At 41.5% G+C, this 19,522-nt stretch overlaps 1 long non-coding RNA gene across 1 annotated transcript in view; it reads right to left on the reverse strand.

The window, feature by feature from the left end:
- Nucleotides 1–335: 335 nt before the first annotated feature.
- The window catches only part of LOC132663112 (uncharacterized), a 46,290-nt gene continuing 27,103 nt past the window's right edge, over nt 336–19,522 (reverse strand). The window contains exon 3 of the long non-coding RNA XR_009602903.3: nt 336–607. This is a non-coding gene — a long non-coding RNA (uncharacterized LOC132663112). The remainder of the gene's footprint in view (nt 608–19,522) is intronic.

The raw sequence follows: 19,522 nt of genomic DNA on the forward strand, positions 1-19,522 counted from the left end.
AGTTATATAAACACGAAGCAAGTACCCACCCACTGTCCTTGGCGATAGCAGTGAGGTCACCATAAATCTCAATGCTGATGCTGCAGAGCAAGATGCCAAGTGCTCTGCCCAGTGATGTAAGTGGGGTATCTTCCGCCAGAACCATGCCCTTGAAGAGGGTGAGAAATGTTTTGCCTAAATGTGAATCTAGACCAGGACCACTGGTATAAGTAGTATTTAAAGAGTAAATAACACCAACTTTGTGAAATGTATTTTCAACTATTTGAGTGTTTTCAACACCATAAAAAAAAAAAAAAAGAAAGAAAAAAAAAAAAGCAACCACCCACACACATACACATACACATAAGACATTTTAAATTTTAAAAGATATTGTACACTTTACAGAGTTTACCAGTAAACACATGCCACAAATATTTAACATAGAGTTTCAGAAACAATACTTACCCTTATTGTGTTTAATGCTGACATTTCTATATATTCTATGTCACTGTTTTTAAGGTTGGCTGTGTTCCACTGAATTCATATTATGACCTTTTAATGGATCATGATTTGCAGTTTGAAAAACTTCCAACTATTGTGATTGCTTTATATGGGTCCAGTGATCAATCTGTGGAATCCAAGAGATTTGGGGCCTTAGACTTTGAGGTTCAGGGACCTACAGAGATGACAACAATTTGCTTTAAAACACACCAACACAGCCAGTTAGTTTTAGCTTTTGCCCTGGGAGTAGCTGGGGCAGTCAGCTGGCATTCTGATGTGCACTCGATCCACCAATGCGTTTGCCATCTGTACCTCAATAGTCAAAGCTTTGCTAATTTGCACATGGAATGTCAAAAATGGGTCTTTATTGTGCAAAATGGTGTCCTGTTGATCAGCATTACAAATGTCAGAAATGGGCTCTCATTAATGAAAAGTATTCTTTGTCAAATATATTTCAATTTAAAAAACGTTTTTAAAAGTTAAAAAAAAAAAAACATTTGTAATAAAGCTATTTCCAGGAATGTGGAAACATGTATTCTTAATACGTAGACTGGATAAAATATCTCCACCCTTGCGCGGCTGTCAGAATCCAGACAGCCCAGTAACTACACTAGGGACACTTGATTGCTAAAAGGCATGCACTCCAGTGTGTGGCCATCGATGTGGAATATCCTTGTTGTCTGATATTGACTGAAAGGGTGACAGAATCCTGCCTCTGCAGTCTTGGCTTTTGTCTCCAGTGAACAGAAGTTCATGCAAGGTGTTCATCAGACCATCCAAAAGGCCAGACAGAGGCTGTGACTTCATCAAGCTTCCAGAATAGATAGCCGTGACCTGTTTTGTGCCTGCCTGCTAGTGAATGTGTGTTTAGCAAATGTCTGCTTGTGGGGCAGAATCTGGGCTGAGACTTGTTCCATTATAATATGGTAGCAAGGTTATGTGGGAGTGGCAAACTTTTACCCACCTCAAACTTCTTTGTCTGACTAGTGTTACCTTTAAAAAAAAATTTTTTTTACATTTATTTATTTTTGAGAAACAGAGTGAGACAAAGCATGAGCGGGGGAGGGGCAAAGAGAGAAGGAGACACAGAATCTGAAGCAGGCTCCAGGCTCTGAGCAAGCGGTTGGCATGGAGCCTGATGCAGGGCTCGAACCCACAAACTGTGAGATCATGATCTGATCCGAAGTTGGACGCTCAACCGACTGAGCCACCCAGGTGCCCCTGACTAGTGTTATCTTTAAAAAAAAAAAAAGGAGGGGGGGGCGCCTGGGTGGTTTAGTCATTTGAGTGCCCAACTTCAACTCAGGTCATGATCTCACAGCTTGTGAGTTTGAGCCCTGCATCAGGCTCTGTGCTGACAGCTCAGAGCCTGGAGCCTTCTTTGAATTCTGTGTCTCCCACTCTCTCTGCCCCACTCCTAATTGACACTGTCTCTCAAAAATGAATAAACGTTAAAAAAAAATTTTAAAGCAACTTTAAAAAACAAAACAAAAACCCCAAAAGGGGTGCCTTCGTGGCTCAGATGGTTAAGTGTCTGACTCTTGATTATGGCTCAGGTCATGATCTCACAGTTCGTGAGACTGAGCCTCCCATCAGGTTCTGCACAGATAGTGTGGAGCCTGCTTGGGACTATCTCTCTCCCTCTCTCTCTGCCCCTCTCCCACTCGTGCTCTCTCTCTCTCTCTTAAAATAAATATATAAACTTAAAAAAAAAAAAAGCCCTGAGAGCTGTGGTTACCAATTGATTAAATCCATCCAGTTCATGGGACCCTTCCACAATTGCAAATCTATGTGAAGCATGAGGGACCCTCAGAAACAGGTTACTTTGGGGGAGAAAGGTTGACAAATGTGACCAGCAGAACAGATCTATAGAGCATGTGAGTATTCTCTTGACTCAGAATTCAGCTGGTGACAAAGACTCAGCAGAGGAAGGGTCTTCAAAGGATGGGGACATATGATAATTTTACCTTATTTTTAAATTTTCATTTTAGAAGTCTGGGAGATCATTTTATTTTTTTAATTTATTTTTATTTAAAAAATTATTTTAATGTTTATTTTTTCAGAGAGAGAGACAGAGTGCAAGCAGGGGAGGAGCAGAGAGAGAGACACACACAAGAATCTGAAGCAGGCTCCAGGCTCTGAACTGTCAGCACAGAGCCTGATGCAGGGTTTGAACCAACAAACTAAGAGATCATGACCTGAGCCAACTGGGCCACCTAGGCACCCCATGATCATTTTACTTTAGATCACAAAAGGAAATAAGGCCTTATTTGGTAATCAGAGGCTGGGGAGGCCTGGAAATTCATAAGCCACATTTAAAATCGTAGTAAAAGGGGCGCCTGAGTGGCTCAGTCGGTTGAGCGTCCGACTTCGGCTCAGGTCAGGATCTCGCGGTCCGTGAATTCGAGCCCCGCGTTGGGCTCTGGGCTGGTGGCTCAGAGCCTGGAGCCTGCTTCTGATTCTGTGTCTCCCTCTCTCTCTGCCCCTCCCCCATTCATGCTCTGTCTCTCTCTGTCTCAAAAATAAATAAAGGTTAAAAAAATTAAAAAAAATTAAAAAAAATAAAATAAAATAAAATCATAGTAAACAGTAAGAAGGATTTTGTTGACATTCTACTCTATTTAAACACTGGTATTTTAGTTACGAAGTTTGCTTTCTCAGGATAAGATTGTGGGAGGAAAAGTGGCAGGACTCCCTGTGAGCCTCAGATATATTCATGCTGAGTTTCAGACCTTCCTGACAAACAAAGGGATAGGCCATAACTGAGGAGCAGTGAGGAAAGGGCTTTCTGAATTACAGGACTATTTGGAAGGAAGCTAGTGGAAGAAGGTCTGAAAAGTGTCCAGGAGAGATAAAGACGAAATGAAGGATTTGTGATCTCCCTTGTGTATCACTTGCTGGGCCAGACCATGAACTAGGTCTGAGCTCTCCGGGCTGCGGGCAGGACTAAAAGGAGATGTGGGGATATTGCTCCCAGTGTCCTGGACCTGGGGAATTAAGTGTAACCCAGAGGGGAAGAGGGATCTTCTCTCCATCGCCGTATGGATCCAACACAGAGAAGATTCAAGGGATTACAGAGCCACTTAGAAGCTAGAGAGTCTGGGTCTGCATCTTGGGTATCACTTAGAGACCACAGACAACAGTGTTGTCACCCAAAGCCCTGCCATCAGCGATAGTGCCGAGACATGACCACTGAAGGGCTTTTCTGTTGGTGGACATGGACTGTATAAGCCAGAGAAAAAGAAATTGAGATCAGTTTCATAGGCTCCTTCAGTTTGGGACAAGAGCCAGAATTATTTGGTTATTGCCCACACTGAGCTCCATGATACCTATTTATACAAGACTTGAGGAAACTTGAGATAAATTTGAGGATCTCATTAGGATTGCAGTGATTATAGATTCTCCTTCAAAAATCGAGCCCGAGACAAGGGCTTGTGTATAAGCAGTTTATTTGGGAAGTGATCCAGGAAAGTAGGCCAAGAGGAAATGGCAGTTCAGGAGTATATTATCCAGTTGGTCACTGCTGGGTTACTAGGGCTCGACCCACTAAGACCTTTTAAGGAGACATATATATAATATGCCTCCATTACCCACCAGCTCTCATCCCCCATTAGAAAAGGGATGCCCCGTTGGGCTTTAACTCCCCTGCCCTTTTAGGTTGTGCATGCCTGAGTGGGTCTCCATAGCCATCTCACAACACAGCATTAAAGAAGTCCCAGGGCAGAAGGCCATGATGCAGATGAAGTGAGGCGCTGTCAGAATATGTTTGCACAAAGCTAGCTGCTGCAGCAGGGGCTGGAGTAAAAAGGGGGCTGAGAAGATGTGAGGATGGTAAGTGGTTCATACCAAGTGTCTGATATTGTACATCTCTTGCACTGCTCACATCCACTCTGCCCTACATTAAGTCCCATTCAGCAGGCAGCATTCAATGTGGGGAGACTTCCACAGTCTCCACAAGGGACTTAATACAGGAAGCTTCCTGGAAAAAGCTACAGTCCCTAGTGCTGTAACTGGTGTTGCAGGAAGGGGTCTGATAGTGTCCATCTGCTACCAAGTGCCTGGCTCATACTTTCCCCATACCTTCATAAGAAAGGGGTACCTTTATAAGAAAGGGAAATTATCAATTATGTGAATTGGAATTCAATTTCGAGTAATAGACAACGGACCCCAAATGGCTTAAACTGAAAAAGTGAACTTATTCGGTCATATAACCGAGCAGTCCAGGAGTAGATATGGATTCAGATGGGGCCCAAGGCAAAACGTATGTGGTATTGTTGCCATGGAAGAGAAGGGGGGGGGGGCGGGAAATAGGTGTGTATTTCATCAATATTTAAAATGTTTGCCAATATGATAAATGAAAAAAAATTTATTTGCATTTCCCTAACCAATGCTGGTCTAGTGGTTGAAGTGGGATTTGAACACAAGCCAGCTAATCCAGAAATGCATATTCTTTTACCAATACCCTATGCTATACCTTTCACATAGGCTTCATTTGGAATCCTGAACTAGAAAAAGGCAAGAAAGAAATAAAACACTCTCATATCTATGAAGATGATAGAAGATTTAGAAACTTTACCTGGGAAAACTTAATGGAAATGGGAACTGTTTTTCTTATGGCTAAGTTTATAAAGGCTATGAAATAATGCAACATCTTAAGAACTTTTTTTTTTAATTTTTTTTAAATGTTTTTATTTATTTTTGTGACAGAGAGAGACAGAACATGAGCAGGGGAGGCCCAGAGAGAGAGGGAGACACAGAATCGGAAGCAGGCTCCAGGCTCTGAGCTGTCAGCACAGAGCCCGATGCGGGGCTCGAAACCACAGACTGTGAGATCATGACCTGAGCCGAAGTCGGACGCTTAACCGACGAGCCACCCAGGCGCCCCAACATCTTAAGAACTTTTAAGGGCCTTTTATTGAATGAAAATCATGAAAAGATTCAGACCCACTGGCAGAAGAGGCAAGGGACTGAACTGGAGCCAGAGGGAATCTACGTAGTCACAACAATCACATCTCTTAACAGAAAAGGTACAACACAGGGACAGGTGTAGTGGATGGGTAACTTGTTTGTCTACCCTCAAGATCCCAGTTCATGTGGTCCTGATGGAACTGTGAATAATGATGCCACCCTCCTCCCAACTCAACAGTGGTCACGTTGACCAATGACTAATCAATATGCTTACTTCCCAGCTCATGGTGGATGGTTCCAAGATGAACAGGTGATATAAGCAGAGCTGGCTTGAGTGAAATAGAAACAGGAAACGTATATTTAAGGATATTTAAATATATACACCCAGGCCACCAAAAAAAGGTGGGCAAGAAAGAGAAAGGCAGAAAACAAAACAGAAGTAGTATCAGTTAGCACATGGTTTTGCAGCGAATAGAAAATAGGATACGCAATAGTGCACGTTTTTTTGCTAGTCCAGCAATGCAAATCTGAGTGGAGTCCTCCCTAGGAGTTTGCTGCTAGAGTAATCGGAATACCTCTTTTCCATTAGGATTGATAACCTGGCAACTGAAGCCAGCAGCATCCCTAAATTTCCAAGTCATGTGAGCCAATAAATTTCCTATATTGCCTGAGCATGATTTGTTCAGATTTCTGTTTTCCAACAAGAAGTCCTCAACCAATATATTAGCTCACTCTCAAGTCTATTGGAGCTCATTCTTCTGAGTCTATCTATATGAAATGCCCTGTGTGCAAAAGGAGGACGGCCAGTTGCCTCCTCTTGAGATGGGTCCCCTCTCACCAGAGATCCATGGTAAGTGTAATGGAAAGAGAATGCAGGATGAGTGTGATTCTCACTTCATATTCTGGGAAGTACATTCATTGCTCCCACATTCCTTAAATATGATTCCAGAACACGTAGGTAAGAGGCATTTAAGTGATTTACAGTGTGTAACAGATAAAGCTATAATCCTTCCTCCTTTGTTACATGAGAAATGAAAAGTTGATTCCTTCTTACAATCATTCACACAAACCAGATTCTGGACCAAGTTGTCAGCCGTCGTGTGATCAGCCAAAACACTGGGCTTTTTAAACAGTCGTTTCTAAGCCTCGTCCAGTAGAGCCAATTTATCAATCAGGATGTGAGCTGGAAGCAAGGCTGTGACGAATAAAGACCGACTGCAGCCAAATTTCTGAGAGCCTTTGTAACTTGGGGCTTCAAGGGAGCAGAAAAAGGAGCTGAACTGAGTCTCTGATGCTCAGGTGTTTGGGGTCCACGGGGAAGGGGAGTAACATGAAGCCACAGTAAGAACAGCCACCATTTGTGGAGCTGCTTCTACATGCCAGGCGGGCTGCACGTTTTATCCCACTTGATCCCCGCAAGTATGCTGTGAAGGAGGTATTTTTAATCCACAGATGCTCACATGGAGACACTGAGGCTCATAGAAAAAAGGTCTGCCCAAGGTTGCATAACAGCACATGGAGGATCCAGAAGTCAAGCTCAGTTCCAGCTTGTCCAACAACTGTTGGACACTTGTCCTGTGTGCTGCTCAAAAGCCTGTATTTTCCCTACACCATTATATGGCCAACTACGGTAGTGTTCATTAAACAGCTTTGTATTTAAGGCATTCCTTCAAGAACTGGACTTCTAGGCAAGCCCTCCGAAGGAATCAAACCACACCCACAATTATTACAGTATTGCTTGGTCTTCTCTTCTAAAAGAATCCTCTTCTAGAACAATTGTTTACTACCTTGAAATGTTGCCTTATAAAATCTCAGTTCAAAGGCTGTGTATGTCCCAGAAAATAGACAGATTTCTTTTTTGTTTTTGTTTTTGTTTTTGTTTTTTTGCCACTGGCTTAACAGCACATTACTGTCACTCACAAGAAATGGCATCTTGATCTACGGTAAATCACATGATACACTCGTTTTGTATTCTAGCTCTTGCCCTAATTATATGTATCCTTAATTGAAATGTTTAGATGGTGGAGATGGAATCAGTTTATTAATTTTACAGCGTCCACAGATTTCCCCTCTCCCCTAGCCTGCCAAAGAGATCCTGTAATTAATTACTTGCCCAGTCTTTCTCTTCAGGAGACTTGAGAAAATAAAAGAATCCCTCTAATTATTTTGTACTTATTTGTGCTTCTGTTAACCTGACTCATCTCCAAGACAAAACCGCCTGGGACATAGCTTCTAGAGAGCTACACAATAACACCTGTGAAAAGTTAGCAGGACACCAGGTACAGAAAGCACGTGTGTCTGGTGGCATGGCAAGGTGGGATGATTCCTGGAGCCACACCATCCCTTATGTGCTCTTCACAGTGCTATCGGGGGATTACATGAAACAGTACATGTGAAAATTCTTTCTGAACTAGGAACACTGTGTAAATGTGAGCTGTTACAACCAGGCGGTGTGTGCAATGGAGATTACCTTTTGCCAGGGGTAAGCATTTCAGCTTATATAACACTTTTCATTCCAGGAGCCCTGAGCCCTTGTAAATATTATCCCAAGAAATATCATTTGAAATAAAATGCACATAAACAAACAGAATCTAGCAAATGAAAGCATCCTTGATGATGAAACGATGAAGGTCTTCAATGAGAACATCAACATTTTGACATGCCAACACTCAAGGATGTCGCCACTGTAGTCACAACACCTTCTGAGGGGAAAATCAATTCTCAACATGACTGTTTCCCGTCAGGGCTGTTTGGGTGAGCGGCGAGGAAGAGGGACACAGAAGGGCAAGACATTTTAAAAATATGAATTTTATTCCCATAGCAGTACATCGGAAAACTCAAATATAACTCCACAACTCTCTCAAGAGTTTCCTTTTTGTTTTCCGATGGTAAAGAGAGAGAGAGAAAATAAGCTGTCATTATCAGAATGATCAAACGCAGAGAGGAGAGAGGCAGAGGTAAGTAAAACACCAATTACAGTGCTGCCAATCTGTGTGAGTTGGGCCCCTTCCAAACAACAGTGCAAATGGATCTGAGGACACGGGGAAGAGGACGGAGGGGGTAGGGAAGAGAGAGCTGCCAAAATACAAGCCGGGGAGGCGGGAGGCGGTTAGAAATCGCCCCCTGGTGCTCTGGCAACAGTTCAATCAGGCAGAGCCCTGTACATTCCCATGCACCAATTCCATTGTGTGTGTTCGCTTGCGGATTTGGCTTCTGGCTTACTCTCTTTGTTTGGGTAGCTAGGCATGAAAAAGAATCATCCGCAACTAGAGCTCAACTTAATTCCCAATTCCTCTCTGGAAACTATCTGTTGGCATCGTGAAATGTTCTGTGTAAAAGGCCACGCTTCGGCTGGTCAAAAGAGGAATTTCAGACCCTCCATCAGGGTCTTTGTGGATAAAGGTAATTCTTGGGGGTTGACAGAGGAGTCTGTACCTCTGGAATAAACTGTGTTGCCCCAGCACCTCACTGTTCTTGCCAATGACAAACAGGAACCCCTGACAATTTTTCCTCTCTCCTGGCAAATGGGATGATGGCACAGCTGTTTTCTCTCTATAAAAAGACAGTCACTCTTCTCTGTCCCTCCAGCTTATAACAAAAGGTCAACTTATGTTAGTGATTGAACTACCATGTAGCATATGAAGAAACACAAAAGAAATTCACCAGGAGAGACTCTTAAGATTTCTAATCATTTTATCCACATTCTAGCACCTAAATCTGAGTGTGATGCTCACCAGGTTTTGAATGAATGTAGGAATAGAAATTTGGATTAATATTGTATTATCTGCTGTTTTCAGAAATCTTCAGGCAGGGTATTTTTTTCCCCCAAACTTATTTACTCATGGCACCATTTTTCTAAGAACATCCTCTGAACACACTAGATTATAATTTTTTTAAGTTTAAACATTTTATTTCTTTATTATTTTTAATTTACATCCAAGTTACTTAGCATATAGTGCAATAACGATTTCAGGAGTAGAATCCAGCGATTCATCCATGCAGGGTAATTTTAACCCCTGCCCTTTTTCCCCTTTGGGTCGGGGAAGCTACCTTATCATATTATAGCTGCTTTGATTTGTATCAAGTCCCTGTCGGGTTCAAGACACATTCAGAATTTCTCTGTGAGACGTGTTAAAAACTGGAAGAAAGATTAAGTGAATGGATTTCTGGTAAACATGAAAGATTATACATGCAAATTTGTCTTTCCCTTCCCAAACTCTTCTAAAATAACAATAAAACATAAGAGCAAAAATAAAATATGAACCCACAAGAGAAGAAAAAAGGAGATGATAGCAGATTGTAAACAGTCACAGTATTTTGGGAATGGAAATCCAAGGAAAGGAAGGAAAGGGGGCACAGGAGGAGGAGTCAACCAGAAGCAAACCAGTTCATGCTCAGAATCCCCAGAGTCATGGGAATTAAGGATGCCAGGGTGCCTCCAACGGCAGACATGCTGAATGGGTTTGAAAACAGGACAATCAATTGCAAGGTAACTAGAAAACTGGGACCTGTGCTCAGGTGATCAATTAAGTTTGTTTCAGTAAATTTGGAATTCATTTAATTAGAGGATAAAGCTAAAGTCATAATTAAATGCTCTACCCCAGAAGTGACAGATATTGCTCTTGCACGTAATATTAGGCCAGAACTCGTCACATAGCTCCACCTAACAACAAAGAAGGCAGAACGTGTCGTTCAACTGTGTGTCTGGAAGGGGAAGAGTGTTAACAGCAGAGCCACACGAATGACTACCCCAGTGCCCAGGAGAAAATTTGTATACATGTTATTCCAGAGATGCAAGAACTAAGAGTCAGCATGGAAAGAAGATGGAGGAAAAACAATTAGACATAGGAGGAGGCCCAAGAAAGCAGGAGTCATGGATGACCAGGAGGAAGGAGAGAGAGTGAAGAAGGAAGCAGGTGGTCAATGCAGAAGTTTCTGATAGAAGATGGACCATGCACAGGAACGCAGACGGATTTAACACAAGAGGCACTTGAAGGCAGCACTCATTCCCTTGATGAATTTCTCAGGGTCACAATTACTGTCCCTCAGCCTAACTCTAACCCCACATCTAACCTTAATTATAATGATGCATACATAAGTCTGCCTTAGCCTGATATCACCGAACATTCTAAATGTCTAATCAATTTGAAACCCCTTCCTCTGATTTCATTCTTAAAGGCAAACTTCTCCTTATGATTCAGCTTTCTTTGAAGGTCTTCCTTCAGTAAGGGAATGTGTTAGTCATAGTAGAGCATTTCAGACCACAGGTCAACTCCATTGCTCAACGGGTAAATTCAAAAACCGGCATTCTGCTTTTATACATCAGTGGGATAAACTTGGTATATATGAATCTCTCACCAGATGGTTCCACCCTTGATATGCAAGTAAATGTATATTTACAAATGTAAATATACAAATGTAAGGCCTATGAGTCTTATGTACAATATCTGAATTTTTCTACAGTGAGCATTAAGAAGGAAAAATCCAGGGGTGCCTGGGTGGCTCTGGTTAAGCCTCCAACTTTGGCTCAGGTCATGATCTCGTGGTCCATGTGTTCAAGTCTCATGTTGGGTTCTCTGCTGACAGCTCAGAGCCTGGAGCCTGCTTTGGATTCTGTGTCTCCCTCTCTCTCTCTCTCTCTCTGCCCCTCCCCACTCATGCTCACTCTCTCTCTCTCTCTCTCTCTCTCTGTCTCTCAAAAATAAACATTAAAAAAAAAAGAATTTAAAGAAGGGAAAATCCAAGGAAACAAACTCCATGGGGTGCCTGGGTGGCTCAGTCAATTAAGCATCTGACTCTTGATTTTGGCTCAGATCATGATCTGAGGTCATATGATCAAGCCCCATGTCAGGCTCTGCACTGTTAGCATGAAGCCTGCTTTGGATTCTCTCTCTCCCTCTCTCTCTGCCCCTCCCCTGCTCACATGCATTCACACACTTTCTCTCAAAATAAATAAATATTTTAAAAAATAAATAAAACAAACTCCATGTTGAAGGAAGAGGAAGGAGTTAAAAGAATTCAAAGGAGGGCAAAGTCAGAATAACAGGGGATTAGGAAGTAACAGAAACAGGGAAAGAGATACCATGAACAGAGGCCGCAATTTCAGAAACCTAAAGAGCTTGGTGGCCTCCTTATTTTTGCTGAATTTAAAATAATTGTTTACTAGGGGCACCTGAGTGGATCAGTTGGTTAAGCATCAGATTTCGACTCAGGTCATGATATCATGGTTCATGAGTTCGAGCCCCACGTTAGGCTCTGTCCTGACAGTTCAGAGCCTGGAGCCTGCTTTGGATTCTGTGTCTCCCTCTCTCTCTCTCTGCCCCTCCCCACTCACACCGTGTCTCTCTCTCAAAAATAAACATTAAAAAAATTTTTTTAAAGAAATAAAACAATTGTTTACTAGGCTAGGAAGTACGCGATTTGGCAAAATCTAAGTTAAGGTATTTGATGGTGGAGTGAAAATACGAAACTGAATATGTACCAGAAGCCAACGAGATACTAGATTTTTCTACTTCTAAAAATAAGTATGCTGGGGTTGTTAAAGAAATTTTAAGACCAGATTATATATTGCATGACAATAAAATAATAAATTACAACATTATATTATGATGGAATACAACTCAGTCACCAAAAACAGATTGCTGGAGAGTATTCAATAGCACAGAAAAAAGATGGCCTCAATATAATGTACCATTGGAAAACAACAGGGTTTTAAAATGTGTTCACATTCTCCTATGTTTATTGCAGCATTATTTACAATAGTCAAATTATGGGAACAACCCAAGTGTCCAAATTACGGAAACAACCCAAGCACCCATTGATAGATACATAAAGAAGATGTGACACATAGAAATATATATATATACATAATATGTATATATGTATAATACATATATACATATACATATATATATATAATGGAATATTACTCAGCCATAAAAAGAATGAAATCCTGCCATTTGTAACAAAATGGATGGATCTAAATGGTATAACACTAAGTGAAATAAATCAGAGAAAGACAAATACCATATGATTTTACTCATATGTGGGATTTAAGAAACAAAACAAGGGGGAAAAAAGGAACAAACTAAAAATCAGAATCACTATAGAAAACAGACAGATGGTTACCTGAGGGGAGGCACGTAGAGGGATGGGTGAAATAAGTGATGGGGATTAAGAGTTTATCAAGATGAGCACTGAGTAATGTATAGAATTGTTGAATCACTGTATGTTAACACTGTATGTTAATCACCTGAAACTAATATAACACTGTATGTTAACTACACTGGAATTAAAATAAAATAAATAATAAAATGTGTGTGCATTATTATACCAAGTTTGAAAAATAAAAAAGACTGGAAGATCTCAAAAATGAGGATAGAAGTGGTGGTGTGGTTATGGCTGATTTTTATTTTACTCTTTTTACTTCCCTGTGATTTTCAAATTTTTCTATAATGAACTTAGAATTCTTTTAGATATCATAAATTACTTTTATAGAGAAGCGTGTTTCCATTAGCAACTCTGTTTTTCAATTATTTTTGTTACTTATATTGGAATTAAAAACTCGTTACATATATTAAATGTAACATTTTTAAATGCTCAGGGTATATATGTTCCCGACTGCTTTTAAAATGAAATTGGAATTAGATGGAATAAGAGAATTGAGACTGGAAAAGCTCTCTGAGGGTGATGGCAAAGGCGTGAAACGCCCTATTTCACATATTGCAAAATACTCACCATACAAATGGTAATCTCGTGGACGTATTTTGCAGAATGCAATACAAATAAATTAAAACCTGACTTTAGATTCTCTCGTAGATTTTAATATACATGCAAAAAGTTTCCAAGTTTCAAATTGAGCTAAAAGTTTCTTTTTACATTATATGAAAATGAAATAGGCAAATCGATATTGAATAAGATCATGGAGGAAATAGTCTACCTGCCTAAGAGAGTATGCTATTGTCAAATACTGGAAGCATCCTTCATAGACTTACAGTACATGTGTCAATTAACAATTAATAGTCTAAGTACAGTTCTAAGCTCCATTTAATGATAGAGAAGAAATGGAGAGAGACTCCCCCCATCTGACGGATTCTACTTTCTCTGCAATGACTCAGGCAAGATCATCTGAGAGTGAGGGGCCAGTGTGAAGTTCCGACGTCAAGGAAGGTGGAGAAGCATAAGGTGACTTTGCAGAGAATAGGACAGTATGTCTACCAGAAAAACGTTACATTGCCATGGCTTGAAGGTTGACTGTGGACTCACATTATTTTCAGTGATACAAACTGAGTGGTCTCACTGAGCAAGCTGGACACATAGGATGCAAAGAGAAACAATTTTATTCTTCACCCCCAACTGCCTGTTTGAATCCTCTTGGGTCTACTCTTTCCAACCCTTCAGATGAGACATTAGAAAGTCTTTTTTTTTTTAAATTTTTTAAGTTTATATATTTATTTTGAGAGAGAGAGAGAGAGCAGGGCAAGGGCAAAGAGAGAGATGGACAGAGAACCCCAAGCAGGCTCTGTGCCACCAGCTCTGTGCTGGTGCCACAGAGGGCTCAAACTCATGAACCATGAGAACCATGACCTGAGCCGAAATCCAGAGTCAGACCCTTAACTGACTAAGCCACCTAGACACCCCCAGGAAGGTCTTCTGACTGTGATCATTTCAGATAACAAGATGTCCTCTGGTCATTTCATCCCCAAATCACAACCTCAATGTATAAATTAACATGCGTGATAAAACTCCAAACTTCATTGCAAGCTCGGATATGCTTTAGACCAAAGGGCCTGCAGTGGGGACTGGGATATTCATCTCTATTTCCCCGTTAGTGCTACTTCTTCCTGACCCCCCACTCTGTTCCTCCACCATTTGATCATTACTGGGCCGTCCAGGGCGGGAGCAGAGACAACAGAAAGGTAGAAGGGGGGAAGGCCTTATTTGACGGACACAGATACAAGCTGGTGTAGTTTCCCTCTGGTTCTGACTGTTGTATCCAGATAACTAATTTACTCTTTCACGGGAGCATCCGCAGCCTCCTCAGAAGCTCCTGTGCTGCACCCTTCCAACCAGAATTCCTTGGTCTCAGATGGTGCCTCTCCTCTAGGCCACCTACAATTCCCTTCTGCTTCTCTTTCCAGTGGAACCCCTGACCTCTTTTTGCTGAGGACACCTCACTGACCGCAGGAAGCCCTCTGGATCAAGATTCCTTTCTAAACAAACCACGCTCACATTCCCACCATCAGTTTCACATTTGGTCCCTGCAAAAAGGCAGCTTTGGCCTGGCATAGGCCAGAATGTGGTTATTTCCCAAATGCAGCCCTCTGCTGTGCTGACACACACTTTAGCCAGCCTCTCATTAAAGACTTTTTTCCCTAGGCATGAGTCTAATGTCTGTCTGTACCCCTCCAAGCTTCAACATATACCTATCAACGATGATTATGAAGCTCCCTCATGGCTAGGGGGGTAAGTATGAGGGAGTTTCGGATAGGAAAAACTCACAGCTCAAGGTCAGTGAAAAACAAAGATCATAAAACCTGTTTTCATCCATCTTCTTTAGGAGTCACGCACAGGGAGGGGCCAGTAATTTGCTTTGGAATGCGATAGCATTTGGCATCCTTGGTCCTGGGGCCTCAGTGAAAACTGGAACAGAGGGCTCTATGTTAACTTTATCTTCCCTCTGTGCAATGTTTCTAATATTACTCAGCCTCCCAGTTGAAGAGCAAGATGGCTGGTTTCGAATTATGTCAAACAGGAATGATGAAAATAGAGTGGCAAGGGGACTTGAGCCCTGGCAAGGGTGATTGAATTGAGGCACCCTGGAATAAAAGCTGGATAGGGAAAACAGTAAAGAAGGTCAGTGAACTAAAAGGCTCAGGAGGTTGGAGAGTGTAGAAGGCATGGTTGAGCAAACATTCTGGAAAGATACTTTTAGCAGTTGATTGGCTAAAGGGAATGAAGATGAGAAAGGGTTGAAGAGTTTGGGGTTTGCAGCCTGGCAGACTGGCCAGTGGTTATGGAACTGTTGGCAGGTGTAGAGTATTGCAGAGGTGAGCTGATTTTCAGGGCATAGTGATGAACTCCACCTTGAACAAGCTGAACTTGAGAGGACAATGAGACATCCAAGTGGAAACGTCACGGGAGGGCAGATGCTCAGAACAACAAGGTTCAAGATGTACCTTTCAGAGCCAGGACCAGAGGTATTATTGGGAGCCAGAGGACTCAACGACTTCCCCAAAGGAGAAACTAGAAGGCAGAATGCAAAGGTTGAGGACCACTAGGGAAATGTACCTTGTTAAAAGGAAGGGGTTTAAAGAGGACCTGTTAACAGAGAGGAAGCAGAGCTCTCTGTCATCCAAGAGAAAGAGCTGCATGTGAGAGTCAAGCTAATCTGTTCTGAAGAGTACTTCATCCAAAAATACCTCTTCTTCCTCTTCCTTCCTAATTACCTTTATTGCCTGGTTATGCAGCTAAATCTCCTCCTACCTCTCAAGCTTGGTTTCCACATCCATAAAAGGAAGGTAATAATTGTATTTGCCTTTTAGGGCTGTGGTAAGGAGACAGTGAGGCAATGGGTGATATGCCTGGTGCAGAGTACAAACCCAACAAGTGTGAACTATCCTTATTATTGTCATGATTTGTCATATTTGCCTCTCATCAATGGTCACTCTTTTACAAGATAAGTATATCAAACTTATTTCCAGAGGGTTTGTGTTTTGTTTTGTTTTTGATTTTTTGCCTCTCACTTAGCTCTTCCCTCTGATAAAAATGGCACTGGGAAGAGAGACTAATTCAAACGCCAAGACCGCTAATAGTCTGGCACAGTTAAATAAATACGCTGTCATCGTAACACTGGTTTGATTTTCAAGTCCAAAGTTCAGAGGTCACTATTTCCTCTTAGGGACTATGCCTGCGGTTTAGAGACATTGCCACCAGCTGATTGATGCTTGCTGAATTACGACACTTGTTTACTGTATTAGTTTTCTATTGTTATCTAACAAATTAAAACAATTTTTTTTTAATTTTTAATGTTTTATTTTTAAGACAGAGCATGAGCAGGGTAGGGGCAGAGAGAGAGAGAGGGAGACACAGAATCTGAAGCAGGCTCCAGGCTCTGAGCTGTCAGCACAGAGCCCGATGCGGGGCTCGAACTCACGAACTGTGAGATTATGACCTGAGCCGAAGTCGGACACTCGACTGAGCCACCCAGGCGCCCCCAAATTAAAACAAATTTAATGGCTTACAACAATATCCCTGTACTAGCTCACAGTTCTGTAGGTCTGAAATAAGGGCACAGCATGGTTAGGTTCTCTACTCAGAGGCTCACAAGGCCGAAGTCAAAGTGTCAGCTACAGTTCTCATCTGGGATTCAGGGTGTTCTTACAGGCTCACTAGTTGCTGGTAGAATTCGGTTATTTGTGGTTATAGGACTGAGGTCCTTGATTTCTCTCTAGTTGGTTGGCTGGGGACGTGTCTCAGTTTCTAGAAGCATATCCTTTCCTTTGGCAGGTCACTACATAGCTGTATGCTTTCTTCCAGGCCAGCAGGAATGTTTCTCTCTCCTAAAGGACTCACCTTGGCACAAAAACAGACACATAGACCAATGGCATAGAATAGAAACCCGAGAACTAGACCCACAAACGTATGGCCAACTAATCTTTGACAAAGCAGGAAAGAACATCCAATGGAAAAAAGACAGTCTCTTTAACAAATGGTGCTGGGAGAACTGGACAGCAACATGCAGAAGGTTGAAACTAGACCACTTTCTGACACCATTCACAAAAATAAACTCAAAATGGATAAAGGACCTGAATGTGAGACAGGAAACCATCAAAACCCTAGAGGAGAAGGCAGGAAAAGACCCCTCTGACCTCAGCCGTAGCAATCTCTTACTCAACACATCCCCCAAAGGCAAGGGAATTAAAAGCAAAAGTGAATTACTGGGACCTTATGAAGATTAAAAGCTTCTGCACAGCAAAGGAAACAACCAACAAAACTAAAAGGCAACCAACGGAATGGGAAAAGATATTTGCAAATGACATATCGGACAAAGGGCTAGTATCCAAAATCTATAAAGAGCTCACCAAACTCCACACCCGAAAAACAAATAACCCAGTGAAGAAATGGGCAGAAAACATGAATAGACACTTCTCTAAAGAAGACATCCGGATGGCCAACAGGCACATGAAAAGATGCTCAACGTCGCTCCTTATCAGGGAAATACAAATCAAAACCACACTCAGATATCACCTCACGCCAGTCAGAGTGGCCAAAATGAACAAATCAGGAGACTATAGATGCTGGAGAGGATGTGGAGAAACGGGAACCCTCTTGCACTGTTGGTGGGAATGCAAATTGGTGCAGCCACTCTGGAAAACAGTGTGGAGGTTCCTCAGAAAATTAAAAATAGACATACCCTATGACCCAGCAATAGCACTGCTAGGAATTTACCCAAGGGATACAGGAGTACTGATGCATAGGGGCACTTGTACCCCAATGTTTATAGCAGCACTCTCAACAATAGCCAAATTATGGAAAGAGCCTAAATGGCCATCAACTAATGAATGGATAAAGAAATTGTGGTTTATATACACAATGGAGTACAACGTGGCAATGAGAAAGAACGAAATATGGCCCTTTGTAGCAACGTGGATGGAACTGGAGAGTGTGATGCTAAGTGAAATAAGCCATACAGAGAAAGACAGATACCATATGGTTTCACTCTTATGTGGATCCTGAGAAACTTAACAGAAACCCATGGGGGAGGGGAAGGAAAAAAAAAAAAAAAAGAGGTTAGAGTGGGAGAGAGCCAAAGCATAAGAGACTCTTAAAAACTGAGAACAAACTGAGGGTTGATGGGGGGTGGGAGGGAGGGGAGGGTGGGGGATGGGTATTGAGGAGGGCACCTTTTGGGATGAGCACTGGGTGTTGTATGGAAACCAATTTGACAATAAATTTCATATATTGAAAAAAATATATATAAAAATTAAAATTAAAAACTCAATAAAGAAAAAAAATAAAAAAAAATAAAGGACTCACCTGATTAGAGCAGGCCCACCCAAATAATTTCCCTTTTGCCATATAACATACCATAATCAATAAATTGATATCACATCATACTCATATGCTCTTCCCGCACTCAAAGAGGAAGAGATTATACAAAGGCAAGGATCGCTGGAGGTGAACTTAGAATTCTACATACCATATTTACCTAGGGAACAACACTTATGTTTCAGGCACTGAACAAAGCATTGTGGGTACAAGGATAGATTAGATACTGCCTCTGAGTTGCTCATGCTCTAGCTCCACACTATCCAATACAGGAGCCCCTAGCCACATGTGGCTATTGAACACTGAAAATGTGGCTAATCCAAATTATGAAGTGTCGTAGGTGTAAAATGCACACTGGATTTCAAAGAATTAGTACCCCCCAAAATTGTGAAATATCTCATTAATACTCATATATTAATTACATATCAAAGTGATAATATTCAGGATATCTTGGTTTCAATGAACTACACTATTGAAATTAATTCCATCTTTTCTTATTCACTATATTTTAGTGTCTACTTAAAAAAAAGTAACAAATGTAGCTCCCACTATTGGGCAGTTCTGGTCTAGACCAGAAAAAAAAAACAACAAAAAAAAAAAACAAAAAAAACCCCAAGCACTTCCACCCATACCAGATGTCATGACAGGAGAAGCCAGTGGTGTTCTGGGTACAAAGGAGAGGTCAGCTTTGGGAATGACAGTGTGAACAGGAAAGGCTTTGACTGTGTGGTTTCCCATTCACAGCTGTAGACGAGGGAGAGTGTGCTTTTGCCCCAATCCCTTCCCAATATGTGGAAATTCTTTACATCGAGCTGCAAAGCAACTACTGCTAGTGACTTGTTTATTTAATTTATTTATTTATTTATTTATTTATTTATTTACTTAATTTTACTTTTTTATTTTAGAAGACACAATTCAGAGTACGATTCTGAAACAAATACAAATGCCCAAATCTAAGCTAACGCTTTCCTAACAAACCTTTAACTGTTCTCCATCCACCTGGACCTTCTCCTTCTTTCACTTGGACCCCCACAGACAGAGCAACTCTCCCTTTGAGCTACTTTGTAGGGTCCGAAACTTCAAG

The sequence above is a fragment of the Panthera onca genome, chromosome D4 (genome assembly GCF_046562875.1).
Source record: "Panthera onca isolate mPanOnc1 chromosome D4, mPanOnc1 haplotype 2, whole genome shotgun sequence".
NCBI lineage: Eukaryota > Metazoa > Chordata > Mammalia > Carnivora > Felidae > Panthera > Panthera onca.